Source organism: Cydia pomonella, chromosome 3 (genome assembly GCF_033807575.1).
Source record: "Cydia pomonella isolate Wapato2018A chromosome 3, ilCydPomo1, whole genome shotgun sequence".
Classification (NCBI taxonomy): Eukaryota; Metazoa; Arthropoda; class Insecta; order Lepidoptera; family Tortricidae; genus Cydia; species Cydia pomonella.
The window spans coordinates 4,216,797-4,236,994 of NC_084705.1; the positions used below are offsets into that span (position 1 = coordinate 4,216,797).

Genomic DNA, 20,198 nt, shown 5'->3' on the forward strand with positions numbered 1-20,198 from the left:
AAATATATAAATACACACTTACAATTAGACGAGCACTTTTATTTTATATTCTTAGGTCTGAGAATCTGAACACTTAACTTGGTCTAACTTACAACATTTTATTCATCATACTATGATAGGCGATTATAATAAAGTGGAACAAATACATGTTAAACACGCACATTTTTTTACACATTTCCTTTGTTACAGGATTAACTTATCAAATGATACCGAATCCCCGAGGAAGACCGCTACTAATGGTCAACAACTATACGTTTTCGAAATACAGCAATCTCACGTACCACTGTTCCAAATATCCATCCCTCAAGTGTAAAGCTACTGTGAAGATGGTTGAAGGAATAATCACGTCGCATAAGGGAGACCATAACCACCCGCCGCCCAAGTATATGGTGACTGACGGTATTTATGTGAAATTGTGAATACTGTCAGAACAATATCATTAAGCTTTGCATTTGTGACAATAGCATACTTTAGAGGAAATAAGGAGCCGTATTCTGATTGTAATAATAGTTTATTAATTTGACCTTAATTTGTTATGGATATGATCTGTCATTGTCGAAAAGACATGTGACATTGACAGATCATATCCAAAGTGGCATTTGTCTGTATCAAAATGTTAAATTTAATCAATAAATGATTTCTATATGGGACTATAATGTATTTTTTCAACTCGTCGACTGTGATGGTTGAATTAAGATTTCGTATACCAAACTATAATTGCGCACTTTTCATGTATGGGCTCCCAACTATAAGATTCATTTCGATACGCTGAAGAAGTAATTATAAAAAAAAATTGGCCAATCACGTGCCGCCGCGCTCCTATAGAAAAGACTAAATGGGCGCGAGGGGCGGCCGGGAGTCATGCGTTTATGTCTTTTATACTACATTTTTGTCTACTGAGATATATAACAATTTACATTAATTATTTAGGTTTTATAGTAAAACAAGTATTAAAAGTATTGTATACAATAGTGATATAATCAAGCTTTTCAATCTCGAACGGTACTCGACTGAAAAGCTGTCTATTATTTATTTATTTATTTATTTAATCTTTATTGCACAAAAGAAAACCTTATAGTACAAAAGGCGGACTTAATGCCATGAGGCATTCTCTACCAGTCAACCTTTACCTTTACCTTTAGGCATTATATCACGATTGTATAAAATACTGATTACTAAGTTTGCTATCTGTAACGTCACAGTTATTCCACTATGTATTTAAGTCTGGAGAGACTGACGCAGCAGAATTCGATATTGGTTTTTGTTTTCCTTCGTTGTTTGTATTATCTTGACAAGGAAAATATTTCGTTCTTAGTTGCTACTGTATGTTACATTAAGGCTTAATACTAACTTAGGACTAGCAACTAAAACAAACGCCAAGACGTACCCTTGAAGGGAGAAAATGATAACCAAAGCTATTTTAGTACATGACAAACTACAATTCTCTGCGTATTTTTGATTTCAGAACGTCCTTATAAGATGATAGAGACACACCGTGGAAAATTCCTAATGATGTTCAAAGGATATACGTTTTCTAGATACCACAAATATATGTATTACTGCTCTAAATATTCCACGCAAAAATGTTCTGCTTGTGTTAAATTGAATGATAGAGGACAAATTGTTTTGCTCCGGGAAGACCATAACCATCCAGCTCCGAACTATTCGGTTACTAGGGATGGAATGTATGTGAAGCTTTAGTCCTTTGAACAATTCATTTTCCTTTGTTGTTAATATTTTCTTCTATATTGTTAATGGTAGTACACACGCTTTGTTTTTTTGTATTTTGCGTTTTCTTAATTGATTTTTTCCTCATCCTTTCATGTTTATTTTCTTATTTCTCACTTGGTATGAGGATTGAGCATATTTTAATGTTGAATGGTCTAATGACGCGCACATTAATCACTATTCATGCCACACTAAACTCGTCGTTACCATCCACCAAGCATTTTTCTTAAATACAGGAAAAACAGTGTTACAACGAAGACCAATGGTAGCAAAACAGTAAATTACTGTTAATTTGTGATTCTACCTGTACGGCTATACTGCGTAAGCGGAAAATGATCCTGGAAACTGCAATAGATTATTGTAGGATTGGATTGGTAGGTGGCCAGTATGCGTTTATTTTATGAAGTTAAAAAAATGACTAACTTTAATTTCAGATCTTTCATGCAAGCTGATAACGACATCTCGAGGGAAGTCTTTACTCATGGTCAACGACAAATTTACATTTTCTAAATATAGCAGTAACTTGTACTACTGCTCGAAATATTCTGATCCCAAATTCCGTTGCAAGGCATGTATCAAACTAGAAGAAAATGGACAAATGGTGCTACTCAGAGGTGACCATAATCATGCTGCTTTGAAATATTATATTGCCTCTGACGGAAAGTATTTCTTTTTCTCTACAGGGCAAAAACCGGGTCCCTAAATCCTATGTTATAGGTACGGTTAGCACAACGTGTCACGCGTTAGCTACACCCGTCTGTTTATATTCGTAATTAAGTCTTAGCTTAGCTAAGCGATTTGAATTAAGCAAACCGACATAAATTAGATTTTCAATTATTTCTATGACACATTGTAAACTGAAAATTTCAATTCATTTCATAACGAATCAAGCTAGTAGATACACTCGTAGTTGTGTTCTAGTGTGTCTTTGGAAGATTTTTGTGGCAATCTGATTGCTGAGTACTATAACGGTTGGTCGCAATGATTTGACATGAATATACTGTACGAGTTATCGAAGTAAAACCTCTGCTCCTCGACTCTACTATTATTTCGCCAAGACCTCTACTAACTGCTCATAAAAATCCACAGATTAGTAAATATAAATTTTGCTCAAGGTCGCTTGCAAGTTAGTGTATCTTTACTTTTTAGGTAGGTATGTACCTATAAAGGTACCAGTAACATAATATACTGTTTTGTCTGTTCTTGTATCTTTATCAGTGTCTATTATATTTAGATACATTTTGTTATAGATCCTTAACTTTAATTCTAAATAACTATCATAATGAAAATCATATCGTTGTTTTTGTGGATATATTCTACGAATACAATTAAGTTTACATGGTAAGAATTGTTTTGATTTCATAATTTACTTTAGCGATCGCCCAACTGTTCTACTCTTGTGAAAGTAAGTACTTACCTGTAATAGTTATTTAACGCTGAGTTTTATTGAACCGGACTTACGAAAAATCACAAATAGAGTCGGACCACGATAACTCTGCAGGACATAGACGAAAGCAATGACATTATTAATGTCAAATTCCTTTCTTCACTTTCTTCTATTCAAATCAGTGCAAAATTTGCTTAGACGGACTCTAATAACCCTGCTCCCAATCTTTTTTTTTCTGTCCAGGTTTGACATACACGATGATCGAGCGGGGCACAGGCCGCCCTTTGATGGTGGTGAATGGTTTCACTTTCTCAAAATACAGCAAAAATACCTATCGTTGTTCCAAATATTGCAGGAAACGTTGTCAAGCAACTATTAAGCTCGGAAAAGATGGTAAAATATGGCAACTCATGGGGGATCATAACCATTTACCCCCAGAACAGGTTTTTATGATGCAGTATAATGGACGTGAATATGTGAAAACATAATATAAGCTTTATGTTGTTTTGGTAATACAAAGATTTTCTTCTTGTACCTTCAATGCAAGTTTTGGTTAATTTAGGTTAGGACTAGGAAAGTCTGATTACGATGTTCGTTTATTGTTATCTATTTATTGCGTAACCGTATTGCTGTATATAGAAATAAAAAATAGTTGTTTTTGTTACAGGTTTTTATTTATTTTATCTGATCCTACTGAATATTGAAACTACTAACATTGATATTGATGTTGCGAGTATTACGAGTATATATTTTCTACCTCCAAATATAAGATAGATAATTAGGTATGTGCATTATTTCAGAATTCCTTGAACACAAGATGATACCAAACAGCAGAGGACGGCCTCTGATAATGGTTAATGGTTTTACATTCTCGAAAAGGTACAAGAACTCCTATCGTTGCTCGAGGTACAATACCATCAAATGCCCAGCCCGTGTTCATATGAATGCCGAACAGAAAATAATCGCGATTAGCGGAGATCACAACCACAAACCTTCTCGTTACGAGTACGTCGGCGCGTCTGGGGTAGATATGAAAGTCGAGATCCCTCCCCCACAAGACAATGCATAACAGCCATTGATAAATTGCACATTGCAAATTCCTTGGCAAAAAAATCGGTATTGCCAAACAGTGGGGAAAAGTAGCCAGCATTATGGGCACTCAGAAAACAAGTCTGGGGGACATTTTACGTTTTATTTATAGTTTTGTATCATTTTAATTTATTTCATAAGTAAAGTTTTAGGTATTAAAAAATTGTAAATGTGTGTGGAATATACTTCTCGTAATTAAATATATTAAAAACGGGTTGCTCTCATGTGATCTGAGGCTTTTTTATTTAGGCCGAGATGTGTACACTAGTTTTCTATTTGGTAGAGCCGGAAAGCGGCAACTTTGTTTTTTAGCGCAGCGTGCCGAAAATTGTCGCTTTCCGTATTGAGAACAGAAACATATATTGTGCTTTCGTTTTTTCAGGTTTTCCTGAATACACTATGGTTCCAAATAATCGAGGACAACCCTTACTGATGGTTAATCAGTATACATTTTCCAAGCACAGTAAAAATTACTACCGCTGCTCTAAATACGTTACCATTAAGTGTCCGGGTCATGTCAAATTAGACGCCAATATGAAAATTGCAGCTTTAAACGAAGACCATAACCATCAACCGCCTCTTTATGTTCATACTTCATCAGGGTTGCAAAGATTGCATATGTATATACCCCCGGCCCCGCAGGAGGTGACAGATCGTATGCAGCGTATTTAATTATAATTCTAAGTATAATGGCGAACAAAGTGCTTGAAAACTTAGTACGCGAACTCCAGAAGACACTATCCACTCTGGTAAATAAAGTCAGCACTTTAGAAGCAAAGATAGGTGAGCAAAATGACCTAATACTAACACTCTCAAAACCGATTCCACATAACGGACATGAAGATAACGTAGACAAAGCTGACAGCTGTTCAAAATCCACCCGCAAATCGCTACTAGCACCACCTGTCACTACTGCCAAACTGCCACCTCAGCACCCAGTTCGAGAGGCGAGACAGATAGCGGCGGCGGCCATTAGTGACATTGCAGGTTGCAGGTGCAACGAGGAGGAAGAACTCTGGTAGGGCCGGCGGAACGACTGTGCGAGGTATGAATCGTCTACCGAATACTCCCGATCGCCAACGACAATCTATCGCGAGTATTGGGGCCACGAAAACTGCGACCGCAGATATTGATACGGACACTTCCACCCCTGCTACGCCCACTGCGCTAATTCAAGAAAACCAGCACTCCAGTGTCCACGATGAAGACGGTGACTCATGGAGGAAACATTCTAACAGAAAAAAAGAAGACTAAATAAAGTTATTGTTGGGACCGGACAGTCTGATGATGACATCCAAACTGTAGAATCGATGAAGTATATTCAAGCGTGGGCTTTTAGGCCTGAGACAACAGAAGAAAATATTGTCAACTTCCTTAAAAAAGTCGATGACTCTGCGGAGTACTTCGTCGAAAAGAGGAAAATAAACACTAACAAGCATGCCTCATTCATCATCGGAATGCCAGAAAGTCTACTCGAGCGTTTCACTTCGCCGGCGGTGTGGCCACACGGAGTGAAGTTTGCCAACTAGTTTCGCGTGCGCCCCCGCCGCCCCGCCCGGAGCGGCTCGCCCGCGCACCGCGACCACTGCAGCCCGACCCCAGTCGACAGCGCATCAGTCAACGGGCAACAGTCAGGTGCAGCGCATGAATAGTGAATGTGATAAATTGTATATACTACTCGTACTCCAAAACGTTAGATGTTTACGCAGTAAGACTACTTCTATCAAAAGCATACTACAAGGGGCTACTAAATATGATCTACTGTTATTAACAGAGCACTGGTTAACATCTGACGATGGCTGTTACAAGCTTAATGAATTATTATTTAATCTCTGACTACTGCTGCTGTGGTAAATAAAATAAATAAAATTTTATTTATAAAATAAAAAATACATTTTTTTATGGTGGTGTTTGTATATACGCGCATAATAGTGTTTCCGTGTTGGATAGGAGTGATTTAGGCATAAAATACTCAATCGAAATGCACATTGAGATAGCCGCAGTGCAACTTGTAAACTTAAATGTTATTGTTTTGTGTGTATACCGTTCCAATACGGAGGGTGACTTAAATATATTCGTTGACCAGTTAGAACTACTACTGAATGATATTACTCAGGATAACGCGAACATTGTAATAATGGGAGATATAAATGTGGATTCCTTGAAACGGTCGAAAGAGATCAGGTTACTCCACGAGCTATTCATTAGGTACGATATTTCTTCTGGGGTAAACTTCCCCACTCGAATACAAGGTGATTCCAGAACCAGTTTGGACCATGCGTATACGGACTTGCCCTTAGATCGCACCAAAGCATACCCATTAGAATTTAATATAAGTGATCATTGTGCGGTTTGTTTTGTAATTTCAACACCTAAAAATATTTGTACCACGCGCCGGATAAAAAAACGAATGATTGATGAATATCATATGGTAAAATTTGTTGAGTTTTTGGAACTGTATGAGTGGTCTAAATTTTCTGACGCTATTTTTTTTTAATTTTGATGATATTCATGACTTGTTTTTAAGGAACTTTAATTTTCACAGCCCCTTTAAATCTGTCTTGGTGCGGTCTAAGGATTCAGTTTAGAGTAATGACGAAACCTTAAAAAGTAAACAGTTTATTTTGTTGCTCGGAATGCTCACGCGATTCTATCCCTTGAATTCTAACCTAACTCAATTAATTAACGCTCATAAATGCAAACACAATAGCTTACTTACTAAAACTCGACGATCGTGTATAAATAAAAATATAGAATCCAGTGAGAATAAAAGTAACGTCTTATGGAACTCAATTAAATTGGAAATAAATAAGGGTAAGTTGTTAGGGGACGACTTTCGTGTGCTACGGCATGCTGTGTGTGGGCCACAGGGCTCCAGTCGCGAACTCGCGGACGCGCTTAACCAGTACTACCTGGCGGTGGTGCGCGACACTCCAACCAGGCCCAACATACCCGAGGCTCTGAAACTGTTGCGCGCCTCTAGACCAGCCGTACCGAACACTATGTTCATGACTCCATTTACGGCACCGGAGCTAGTTAAAATTATTAAAAATATTAAATCGAAGACTACCAGGGACGTCTATGGCTTCCCAACGTCTGCATTGCGTAAACTACCTTACGTGTTCCTAAACTTGCTACGCAACCATCTTAATACCTCAATGTCGAAGGGTTCTTATCCTGACACTTTAAAGAGTATAAAAGTAACACCTGTGTATAAAGGTAAGGGTAGCAAAAAGGAATTAAAGAACTATCGTCCGATATCGTTGATGCCCGCAATTTCTAAAATATTCGAGATGGGAATTTGTGATAGGCTGATGAGCTTCTTTAGTTCGAATGAATCGTTATGCTCTCAACAGTATGCTTATCAGGCTGGTCGATCGACGGTGGAGGCAGCACGCGAGGTGGTAAAGAACGTACTAGACAAGTAAGAATCCAAAAAACGAGTTGCCGCTATACTGTTCAACCTATCTCGCGCTTTTGACCTTGTTGATCACAAATTGATGGCATCAAAACTCGCACACTACGGCGTACGTGGGGTGGCCCTAGATTTCATTGTTTCCTTCCTTAGCAACCGCTCCCAAAGAACAGAAGTGGCTGGTGATGCTTCGGAACCAGGCGATATTGGTGACCGGTCAGTTCCTCAGGGGTCCAACTTTGGTAACACGATATTTCTGATACTGATGAATGACTTGCCATTTTTATCTTCTCACACGCAGCTCATTATGTATGCAGACGATATCTGTGCCGCAGTGAGTGGGGACTGTGAGGATGAGCTCCGTATCAATGTCGAAACAGTAATAATGAAGCTCTTGCACTGGTTTACTGCGAACGGCATGCAACTCAACCTCGAAAAAACGAATATCCTTGACTTCTCATTGGTCACAAGTAAGACTACAAATCTAATCCCTGTAGTAATACAAATCACTAATATTGAGGCCGTGAGCTGCGCGAGATTCGTAGGCTTCACTCTAGATGGTAGACTGCAGTGGCAGGAGCATATTGATTCCCTCTGTGCTAGGTTGAACTCTGGCTATTATGCCGTAACTAGACTCAAATGCTCCTTGTCCCAGAATAATCTACTAGCCGCCTACTACGCTTATTTTCATTCCCATCTTTCCTATGGAATCGATCTTTGGGGTTTAGTTGCAGACCGTGATCGCCCTTTTATAATAAAAAAAAAGTCGTCCGGTCCATGTGTCGAGTACCGACCGACGAACCGGCAAGAGATCTCTTCATTCAATTACGTATCCTAACGGTTCCCTCGCTCTTTATATTTGAGGTAGGAAAACTAATCCGGCTGAGCAGGAAACACTTGTCCGGCGCGGCTACTACTACGCGTGAGCCGTCAAGACGACCGCAGGTACTAGTAATACCTAGGCACAGGCTTGCAAAAACAGGTAACTTCTCCCAAATTATAGGCCCACGCATCTATAACAGGTTACCTTCTGATATAAAGGATGTTGGCTCAGATTTAATTTTTATAAAAAGACTCAAGCGTTTCCTGATCCAAAAGGCGTTTTATTCAGTTAAGGAGTTCCTGGAAGGCTAGTATTATTATTTGAATACCTTAATTAATGAATATACTTTAGCTTAACGTATTAGAACGGGGCGCAGTGTTTTTTTATTGTTAATTTAATTATTATTAGTTTTTCTCGATGTTTACAATGATTTTAATGTTATGTATTTCTGACATAAGTACCTATTGTATATATGAATATGAATATAATTAGAATCTGAAAGTTTGTATTTAGTCTGTTTTTTTAATACACATGTATTTTACTTTCCTCGTATTTGAAATAAAAGTAGAGTATTTAACTCCAAAGGCACCATTTCAGTCTCGGACTATTGGCGCTCTTACATTCAACTCGCCAGACATCAGTGCCTTTCATCCCTTGGTTGCCAATCTACAAATGTAGTTTTTGTTCTCTTCAATTGTTAACAGCTTGTTCCTATCCTATGTTGCCCAACTGCTACCTAACAATTAGAAAGTATGATTTTAGAGTATAAGTTAAACCTTTTGCGATTCCCCTCTACTGTGAGTACCGTGTCCGCAGCAGCCTAATGCACAAATGCAAACAGCAAGCCGCCTTAAGACAAATATATAAAGCCTAGTCTAGATTAATCAATTTTCATTTGCGTGCATTCAAAAAACCTATTCTCAACCGTAATACACATAATAAAAGTTTTTTAGCAGTCCTCAACTATGTATGCTATTCTCCAGAAGCTTCGCACAGCTAGAATGGCTTGCCGCCCGCGGTATTTTCTGACCAATACGACCTTCAAAACTTCTAGAAAAGAGCGTGCTCCCATCTCAAAGGCTCTTAACGCACTTAAACCCCTTCTGGGGTTGCAGGTGTCTGTAGGCGTCGGTAATTGTTTGGATTGATTCGTCGGCTCTTTTACCTCCCCCTATATCATAAAAAAAAACATTTTCGTTGTTTGCATGTGTTGCGGTATATAAGATTACTTTAGATGTTTACACATTTTAGATTTTTAAACCAATACTGATGTTTTTTTTTTCTACCTGTACAATAATGCCACATTTCAGTTTTCCCAGAATACAAGATCATTCCAAACAGGCGACGCGGACGTCCACTCATAATGATCAATGCCTTCACGTTCTCAAAGAAGAGTAAAAACGTCTATCGTTGCTCCAAGTACAATACCACTAAATGCCCAGCCAGCGTCTACTTGAATGCTGACCAGAAAATAACTTGGTTAAGTGAAGATCATAACCACCGACCTCCTAAACATGTGCCATAATCTTCCTGGCGTTGTCCCGGTTTTGTGCCACGGCTGATGTAAGCCTAGGGTCCATTTGGCAACTAATCCTATGAATTGGCGCAGGCAGTTTTTCTGAAAGCGATTGCCATGCGACTTTCCAAGTCGGAGGGGAAACTAGGGAGATTAGTCCGGTTTCGTCAGTTTCCCATCGCTGAAAAACGACTATTAAATATGAAATTATACATATATTTATCAGTTGCTTTCCGGTGAAGAAAAACATGTGTGCTTTTGAAATGCCTTTGAAAGTCAAACAGACGTAGAGATACCAAAGTTCGTCTTTATACAGTTTTAAATTATATATATTTACTGCGTTTTGTACAATAGTTTTTATTTCCACTCCGGTGGCACACATCCATTATTTTAAGCAAGGGATTTTACACGTATAGAAGACAACCTGATTACCTGATATTGGCTCAACCGTACCTACAGTTATATTCGTATTCATGCAATATACTTCCGTTTACTTAAAATATGCAAAGGCGATAAAAAGGCAGATAGTGAAATTTCGATTTTCGGTTTTCGCGGTAGGCTCTGTATACTCCTTTTTGTAGAGTCTCGTACTGTTTCTATTATATCAGTTTATAAAATGCTCTTATAAACGTAATATGAGTAAGAGTTGTTTTTAGGGTTCCGTAGCCAAATGGCAAAAAACGGAACCCTTATAGATTCGTCATGTCCGTCTGTCTGTCCGATTATGTCACAGCCACTTTTTTATTGCAATAATTACTAAAACGTTCCTTTCTTTTCAGATTTTACTCTTCCGATAATAACAGACTTCGCCCAGGAGATAGACTCAGAGTTTCCTCAGACAAACGCAGATTTTCCTCCCTACAAAATGATAACAACACAATCAGGAACATCCCTTGTAATGGTGGAAGACTACACATTTTCGAAACACAAATATAATAGCTACCGTTGTTCTAAATATACATCTAGTAGATGCAGGGCGTCCGTAAGATTTGATAACTTGGGTAACATTAAGTCGTACCATGGAGAGCATAACCATGAGCCTCCGATATACGTGACGTCGCAAGGGAAATATTTGAAGATTAATTCTTAAAGTTATAGCCTAGAGCTTGGTCCTAGGGGCAGTGCGCTCGTAGAACCCTTAGCTGTTAGAAGATAAAGGTTTTTGAGAGGCGCTCACATGCAGGAAGAAACAGTGAAGACTCCCAATAACTTTTTTTTTTAACTTGGGGCCTTGGAGGGCGGACTGTTCCTCTATGATCATGTTATGTGCCCCACGAAGCAACAGCCATTGGGAAACGCATTCAATTGTTTACCCGGTTAAAGGCTTGTGCATACAGTATGCGTATCGCAGACGTGCACGAGCACGTTGTAATATATAGATGCTTACAAAACACGGCACACCGCTAGCGTGACGTGTGCGTGTACGGTTCCAATAATTTAGCGGACGCGTAAGTGCACGTCTACGCACACGCAGCCGGTGTCTGGAATTTACTGTAGTTTCGCTAGTTAAATTCTAAATTCAAACTGGTTTTCCAATGGCGGTTACGACAGTAACAAGTATCTAGTCTAATCTTGTGTGATTGATTGAGTGGTTGTTTTATTGCACAATAAGAAGTTTCCGTTTTAGATCTCATTTCATGATACGTTTGAAAGTCCTACGAATAGAGTAGAACTTTGAATGTTCATCCTATCCTAGTCTCTATATCCTATTATAGTAAGTATGATGTAAGCTATATTATTTATTGCATACCTGACACGGATGAAAATACAATTTAGTGTTATGTATTTGTACAATGTCTTAAATATGTAAGGCGAGATATGCTTGGGACGATTTACTGGTATGTTCAATTCGATTTTCCATCGAATAATTTTAAATTCAAAGTATTCAAACTAGTTTCCCAATGGCTGTTACGACTGTTACGAGTATCTAGTCTAGTCTTGTGTGATTGATTGAGTGGTTGTTTTATTGCACAATAAGAACATTCCGTTCTGGATCTCATTTCATGATACGTTTGGAAGTCTACGAGTAAAGTAGAACTTTACGAAACGTAACTTCCGATACCATTTAATGTGAATCTTATACTAGTCTCTAGATTCTAATTATGAGGGACACGAGGGTAACCTATATTATTTATAGTATATATTGCACACCTGTCACAAATGAAAATACAATTTAGTGTTAAGTTATGTATTTGTTCAATGTCTTAAATATGTAAGGCGAGATATGCTTGGGACGATTTAGTGTTAGCGATGTTCAATTTGATGTTGCATCGAACTATGTGGATGATAAATTAATTTGTAGTTAATCAGTAGTTAGTTGAAGTTTCATATAGTAAATATATAAAATATAAATCAACCTGGGCATACCTTGGCTTCATTTATAGACAGGTCAACATAAATTTTGTGTGGAATACTGTGTACGAAAATTGTAAATATATTTATTGTGAAGCAAAATTTAATTTTCATAATGTGACTTTTGCATTTATCTTCCTTTCTTCCTTTACCTACCTACACCAATAAGATCTTTAACAAATGATTGTATTTTAGCCGATGTTTTTATTTTGATTTCTTTCGTTTTATTTATTTACAGATTTTCCTTCGTATGAAATTATTCCCTCTTCTAAAGGAACTCCACTTCTCATGATCAATGGATATACGTTTTCAAAAAGGAATCAGTATTACTATCGCTGTTCTAAATATAACACTAAAAAGTGCGAGGTGGTAGTCAAATTCGACGAGAAGGGAAGCATAAAATCATACCAAGGGAATCATAATCACCCACCACCAATTCCACCAAAGTATGTCCCGACGGCAGATGGTAAGTATTTAAAAATATAGTATTTATATCTAGAAATGATTTTTGAAATAGCATTTATCTTTATCTCTATTTTATTTATTTACAGAATTTCCTTCGTATGAAATGATTCCCTCTTCTAAAGGAACTTCACTTCTCATGATCGATGGATTTACGTTTTCAAAAAGGAAACAGCATTATTATCGCTGTTCTAAATATAAAACTAAAAAGTGCGAGGTGGTAGTCAAATTGGACGATATGGGAAATATAAAATCGTACCAAGGGAATCATAATCATCCACCACCAAATTATGTTCAGACGGCAGATGGAAAGTATTTAAGAGCATAGTGTAAGTAAGTATCTATAATAGTACATTACATATTACATATTCGCATATGTATCGTACAACGTTTTACAGTACATATGGCCCTTTAAATGTTCGACATATGTAATATGTAATATGCAAATTTTTGCACTAGTGCGGTAAAGTAGCACCATATGTACTGTAAATATATTTTTATGACTAGTAAATTAAACTAAGTTCAAATATTCTGTGTGGTATTTCATATTAGTAATTTAGATGTAAGATCAGTACATTATAATTTTCTGAAACTTATTGCTAGTTTTATTAATATTTAAAATAATACTTCCTTTTACGCGGGCAATGTCACTGTAAGTTTTCTTGATATAATGAGTGACGGATTAAACGTTTTTATTGAGGCAGTAATGCGGCCACTCATTTTATGCTGCAACAGTAACGCAGCTGCAGTTGTCATCCGAGTATCACCATTAGAAAAAACTTAACTTTGGCTTGAATTATTCTACCTTCTACCACTAAGAGTTAGAATATCAATTCTTAGTATCAGTTTTAGAGATCAGCGTTCGGAGTTGAAGATAATTTATGTTCCGTAAGTTTTCCTAATGCTCGATATGAATGAACAATAAGAAACCGCAACTGGGACTGTTCGTGTGCCAAATCATTGCATGACGTATGTACATTAATCTTATACCTGCCTATACAACAATTGTCCATTTATTTCAGCAAGCTACAAGATGATCGCTACCTGCCGAGGCACACTTCTCATGCTCAACGGCTATACCTACTCTAAGAACAACCGAGGCTTCCTCTACTACTGCCGCCATTACGACGGAGTCACTCGCTGCACCTCAGGAGTCAAGCTCGACAAGTTCGGGAACATAGTTTGGGTGAGAGAGGAACATCACCATCCACCTCCGGTCTATGTTCAGACGGCTTCCGGCTTGTATCTGAAGGTTGGGTGCCAGAAAAAGAGGGAGTTGCTGTTCGATGTGCCGATTCTTTAGGAATTTAGATGCTAGACTATTTTTGTCGTCGTATGAAAGAGATAGCTACTTTCGCGTAAGAATGTGATTGAGCTAAATTATTATTCCATTAAGTAAAAGTTCGCTAACTGCCGTGGCACGCTTCTCATGTTCAACGGCGACACCTACTCCAATAACAAGCAAGGCTTCCTTTATTACTGCCCTCATTATGATGGAGTCACTTGCTGCACCTCAAGGAGTCATGCTCGACAAGTTCGGGAATATAGAAGGAAGATGCTGTTTGATGTGCCGAGATCTTTCGGTTTTGGATTTAGGAATTTTGGCTGTTAGATAATTTTTGTCTTGTCATTTGAAGGATAACTTCCCGTAAGTAGAATATATTATTCGAAGAAACATGAAATTAGGTATACATTATAAAATGTCTGTAGTTAAAAAAACTAGTCAAGTGCAACGAAAACGAGTGCAGAATATAGAATCTCTATAAAAATTACTTGTTTTCATAGATTTATTGTAGATTTAGGCTAAAGAATGGAATGCGCTCCCGCCCTCTGTATTCCCTGATAAATATGACCTCGGTCTCTTTAAAGCAAGAGTGAATAGGCTACTACTGAATCGGTGAGCTCCATCTTAGGCCCTGTCTTCACTTTCCATCAGGTGTGATTAGAGCCAATCGCCGATCAGTTTTTTAATAAATAAATAAAAAAGATTTAAATCCTGGAGCGGTGTTCCGATTTTGTAATTTATAATTTATAGTCAGTTTTGATATAATTGATGATGCAACCTTGACACGATGGCAGTGTAAGCGATCGTATATCGAGTCGTTAACAGAAATCTGTTATTACTTATATAAGTATAGTCAGAATTGAGCTATATGAGCTCCTGCTTGTGACTGTACTTCATAATATTTTGTAGCATATCTAAAACAATAACATTATTGTTATCATATGCATAAAATAACATATGAGTATTAGACGCTTGTATACAGTGTGAATTTTTGATATAACCGAAAACTTAAACGAGACGTAGGTTTCAATACTATGAAATGATTAAACAATAAATTTTCAATATATTATTTGACGACCGGTCTGGCCTTGTGGGTAGTGACCCTGCCTATGAAGCCGATGGTCCCGGGTTCAAATCCTGGTAAGGGCATTTATTCGTGTGATGAGCATGGATATTTGTTCCTGAGTCATGGGTGTTTTCTATGTATTTAAGTATTTATAAATATTTATATATTATATATATCGTTGTCTAAGTACCCTCAACACAAGCCTTATTGAGCTTACTGTGGGACTTAGTCAATTTGTGTAATAATGTCCTATAATATTTATTTATTTATTTATTTATTTATTATTATGCTTTGGTGCATAGTTAATTATTAAAAATGTTTTGAGCGGCAATGTATTTCGTACATTCTGATGACAGTTGTAACGTCGCGTCACTAAATGCGACGTTTTGAGGTTAAGAAAAGTAGTGATACATTGCTTGCTGAATTATTTTACAAGTAAAAATAAAAGTCGTACTTTATTATAAAACTAATGAAGGTGTGTTCATAAGGGCCTAACTGCCCTATGATTATGCGATCGTATCAAAAATACATGCTGTATTAAAAACGCTTATTAGAATTAGTTGGTATTTATTGGTGTATTAAGTAAAATAATAAAGTATCCAAAATGTGCTACATAGTGGCTATTCTAATTCTGAAATGCTTTAATTTAGTTTCAAAATTTTTTGCAGCTAATAATAAACTGTACTAGCAGTTAATGAATAACTTAAGTTAAAATTATATATGAGAGAATAGTTTAATTCTTTAGAACAAATATTTATTCATAAACAATGTAATCAAATGTAATAATATATCAAAATCGATGTGATAGAAACTATTGTTTTCCTTGTAATCCAGCTTTTGCAATTTAGCCCCTGACATGGTCAAATTAGCCCTCTGTGTACCTGTCTTCGGTATATTTGTATGCTTCACGACGCGTTTGTCGTTATATATTAAAGCATTTTAATCCAATATTCTTATAAGGTTGATAAAATTATTCACCTTGAGAATATTGCAGTTGTGTCGTGTAATTATAACTCCTTGTAGCTTTGTGTATCTAATATGTACAAAATATTTTTGAACTCTCGTGACCAAAAATCCCGTGTCTGTAATAAAAAACAGAAATATAGTCATTTTCCTTTTTTACATCCATAAGCTCATTGTATAATAATTACCTATATGCTATAGACTGCGTCTACCGTCCAGTGGCGCCCTCATTAGGGGAATTTTTTTTATGTAAAAATCAGTATATTCATATTGTTATCCTACTGGTTTCCCCAACTTATGGTCTTTATCACATACTTTTATTTTACTTATTTTTGGCTTTATCATCTTAACGGAAAAATGTGGCCACCATTTGCCGTTTAGTTTCCCCTAATGAGGGCGCCAGTGGATGGTCGACGCAGTCTTCAATAGGAAAAACGATAATAATATACATCTATATTACCCTCCCGAATCTATCGCACTCATTTTTTGATATTTGATATCAAATTAAACATTGGAAAAAGAAAAAAACACTTGTAGGGAATCCTCATACCATTTCTCTCGCCTCGAGTAAAATAAACTATGTTTGTCTTACCCGACATGATATTATAGAAGAAAACCATTAATTTAAAGTACCCATAATAAAAAGTTTTTATTCCATTTTTTAGACATTACTTACAAGATGATATCAGTAGGCCGCGGCCACCCTCTCCTGATGCTAAACGGCTACACCTTCTCCAGCCGAGGCCACCAGCTGTACTACTGCTCTAAGCTGACCAAGGGCTGCAAGGCCAGTGTCAAGCTGGACCTGGAAGGCAGGGTCGAGAGGCTGAGGGGAGAGCATAACCATCCACCGCCGAGATATGTTATGACTTCGAGTGGAGTTTATTTGAAGACGGGATGAAACTGCTGAAGATTATTGGTTGTATGAGAAACGGCTACAATGTTCGAACTGAGTCCTTGTAAATTCTTTTTTTGGATCATTTACCTTCTAAAATAAATTATGTCATTTATTTTCATGTGTATTTGATTGCTTGTATTTCTTGTCAATGAATCCAAGAACAGTTGAGGCCACCGGCTGTACTAATACTCGAAGCTAATCAAAGGCTCCAGGGCCAGTGTTAACTTGCATCTGAAAGGTAGGGTCGAGAGCCTGAGGGGAGAGCATAAAAATCCGCCGCCGAAATCGGTTCAGACTTCGAGTGGACTTTATTTGAAGACTTTTTGAAGAAGATGATTATGTGTTTTATGAGAAACGGTCACTGTTATAAACCTCTCGGAACGCGGAGTCCACGTAGTTTTTTGTTTACCTTATTAAATGGAGGTAAAAGAACATGCGCTTGATTGCTTTTTTGCCATAAATGAATGTTTATCAATAAATAAGAAAGGCCAAGGGTTAATTTGAAGACGGGATGATAGATCAAGATTATTTTTGTATAAAATGAACAAAAATAAGTTATTGCAGGGGACTGTACAAAAGGCGAACTTAATACCATAAGGCATTCTCTTCCAGTCAACCTTAAGGCAAAGCAGAAAAGATAAATATGTTTATACAACCTATAACCCATAAAAAGTATATTTTCCCATTTTCTAGACATTACATATAAAATTATATCAACCGGCCGCGGCCACCCCCTTCTAATGCTGAACCGCTACACCTTCTCCAAGAACAATCGGGGCCGCCAACTGTACTATTGCTCGAAGCTGATGAGCAAACGCTGCAAGGTAGCGTTAAGATTGACTGGGAAGGCAGGGTCGAGAGGCTCAGGGATGACCATAACCATCCGCCGCCGAACTTGGTTCAGACTTCGAATGGAATTTATTTTAAAACCAGATAGTTAAGTTTATTTATTTCATAATGATAAATTACAGTATAAATTATTCTTACGTTTATCTACATGAATTTATATTATGATCGCCATAATTTGGCATGCAATCAATAAGTACTTAATTATAAAATGTAAACAATTTTAATCAAAAAACAATACAAATTATGAAAACTAACAATTGAAAAGTTATAAAGGTATTTCAAAATTACAGTCAGATTAAAAACTAAATGAATTATCTCAGGTATCTCATAATGATCGTCATACTAAGAAGAATAAGAGCGGTAATAATAATAGTTCAGTGCTCCTGGAGAGTCGTCACCCGAATGAGAGTGGGTCGGACAGGATTAGTTGCCTCTGGCTTGCCTTGGCCGGCCGGCTAGAGTGGAGTCGTTAGAGCTGTATGCTCCAGGGGTGGAAGTGAAACATGCATAAGACGCGAGTTGGCACAGTGACTGCTAGCAGCCACTGTGTAGAAAGCGGCGTACACCTCTCAACACCTCTGAGCCGCTCACACTGGTGTTGCCCTTGAGCCATCTTAGATGTTGCTCCCAATCTTGTGGGGACTCATCTTGGGCGGGCGTAAAATTGAATACCGTTTTATTAGGCAGGCGTCCGGTTTTTATACCATAGCCCAGTACCTATTTAGTTAGGCCATTGTTTTCACCCAATAGTCCTTACACCCTGGCGGGTGCTGACACGGGTAAGGGTAACATCCGCTCGGTGTACCCCTTACATTTGATTTAAGTGTCGAAAGGGCTTCTACGTGTTGGCTTCGGCTCCGCAGACGCGTTCCAAAGTTCCGGAACACCATTGTTCCGTGATGGGAAATTCATAGTTCAGAACAATGTCAAATAAAATAAATTTTACATAAACTACTATGTCAAACAGTTATTTCAATTTATAAAAGATAGAAAGATAACAGAACAAGATTTTTTTTTGTCATGAGAAACGGCTACTAATAAATTTTTATTAAATTTAGATACGAATATTACGAATCCATAAAGTGGTTGACTGGTCTTTGTGTAGACTTAATCACTTACTTTGTTTCTATTTTTAAAATATGTTTGTCATAAGATTAAATATGTAAATATTGTGCATTTGTATGTGTGAAATTTTTGTCATAAAAGTATGTAGCGTAGATTGTCAATAAATATATCTAAAAACAGTCGGGGCCGGGGTTGCAAGGACAGCGTCAAGCTGGACCTGGAAAGCTTTAAGTACCTATAATAAATTAATATTCACCATTTTCTAGACATTACTTACAAGATGATATCAACCGGCCGCGGACACCCCCTCCTAATGCTGAACGGCTATACATTCTCCAAGAACAGTCGAGGGCATCAGCTGTACTACTGTTCTAAACTGATCAAAGGTTGCAAGGCCAGCGTTAAGCTGGACCTGATAGGCAGGATCAAGAGGCTGAGGGGAGAGCATAACCATCCGCCGCCGAAATATGTTCAGACTTCCAGTGGAGTATATTTAAAAATGGATTAAAGCTGACGAAGATGATAATTTGTATAAAACGATCGGAAAGTCTCGAGTCCATGTAGGATTATTTGCCTTATTAAAATAAAGATTAAAGAATATTTGCATTTTTGTGCTTGTATTTTTACCATTTGTACGGTGTACCATTATCCAAACCAAGAATAGAGCGAGCTCTCATTTTAACGGCCGGCAACTACCTTGATGTCCATGAGTGATGGTAATTACTTACCATCAGGCGATTCGTCTACCTGTTTGCCACTTATATCATAAAAAAGCTTAGGTTAACAATAAATGTACAGGAAACTTCATACATATCATAAAGGAAACTATTTTATATAGTGTATGATATTAGACGATGTCACTCTCCATATTCGTCAGGCACGTGTTGGGAATGGGATATGTATGACAATTTCATAAGGATTCCTACATCATCATATCAAAGTACCTATCAATTATTAAAGTTAATACTTCAGTAGCTAATATTTTTACAGCCAATAACGACATTAAAATAGAGGTACCCTACTATTTATCCTACTGACATTCGACGTAAAATTCCAATGACGCCCACCGAGAGACAACGTCGCTGGCGACAAAAACTCAAAAAGGATCCATCAAAAGAAGCTGAATGGCGATGGATAAATGACAATGATACATATGAATACATATGAATGATAAAGATATGACGGCAGAAGAGCATGAGCAGCTAAGAGAGCGGCAAGAGATGTCGCAGCGGTAACTATAAACAGAGGAAAGTACGTGATGAATTGAGTGACGAGTATGGTGCTTTGTGAATATATTTAT

General features: G+C 37.4%; 2 long non-coding RNA genes across 3 annotated transcripts; both read left to right on the plus strand.

Annotated features, from left to right (window-relative positions):
* Positions 1-1,028: 1,028 nt before the first annotated feature.
* Positions 1,029-8,475, plus strand: LOC133515836 (uncharacterized). Its single transcript, XR_009799083.1, has 2 exons — positions 1,029-3,994; positions 4,587-8,475. It is a non-coding gene; the product is annotated as an uncharacterized LOC133515836 (long non-coding RNA).
* A 2,570-nt stretch (positions 8,476-11,045) lies between these two features.
* Positions 11,046-17,102, plus strand: LOC133515837 (uncharacterized). Of its 2 annotated transcripts, XR_009799085.1 has the most exons (3): positions 11,046-12,776; positions 12,862-13,101; positions 13,795-17,102. It is a non-coding gene; the product is annotated as an uncharacterized LOC133515837 (long non-coding RNA). The 2 variants fall into 2 exon arrangements; XR_009799084.1 differs by lacking the exon at positions 13,795-17,102 and having other exon boundaries at positions 12,862-13,368.
* Positions 17,103-20,198: the final 3,096 nt, after the last annotated feature.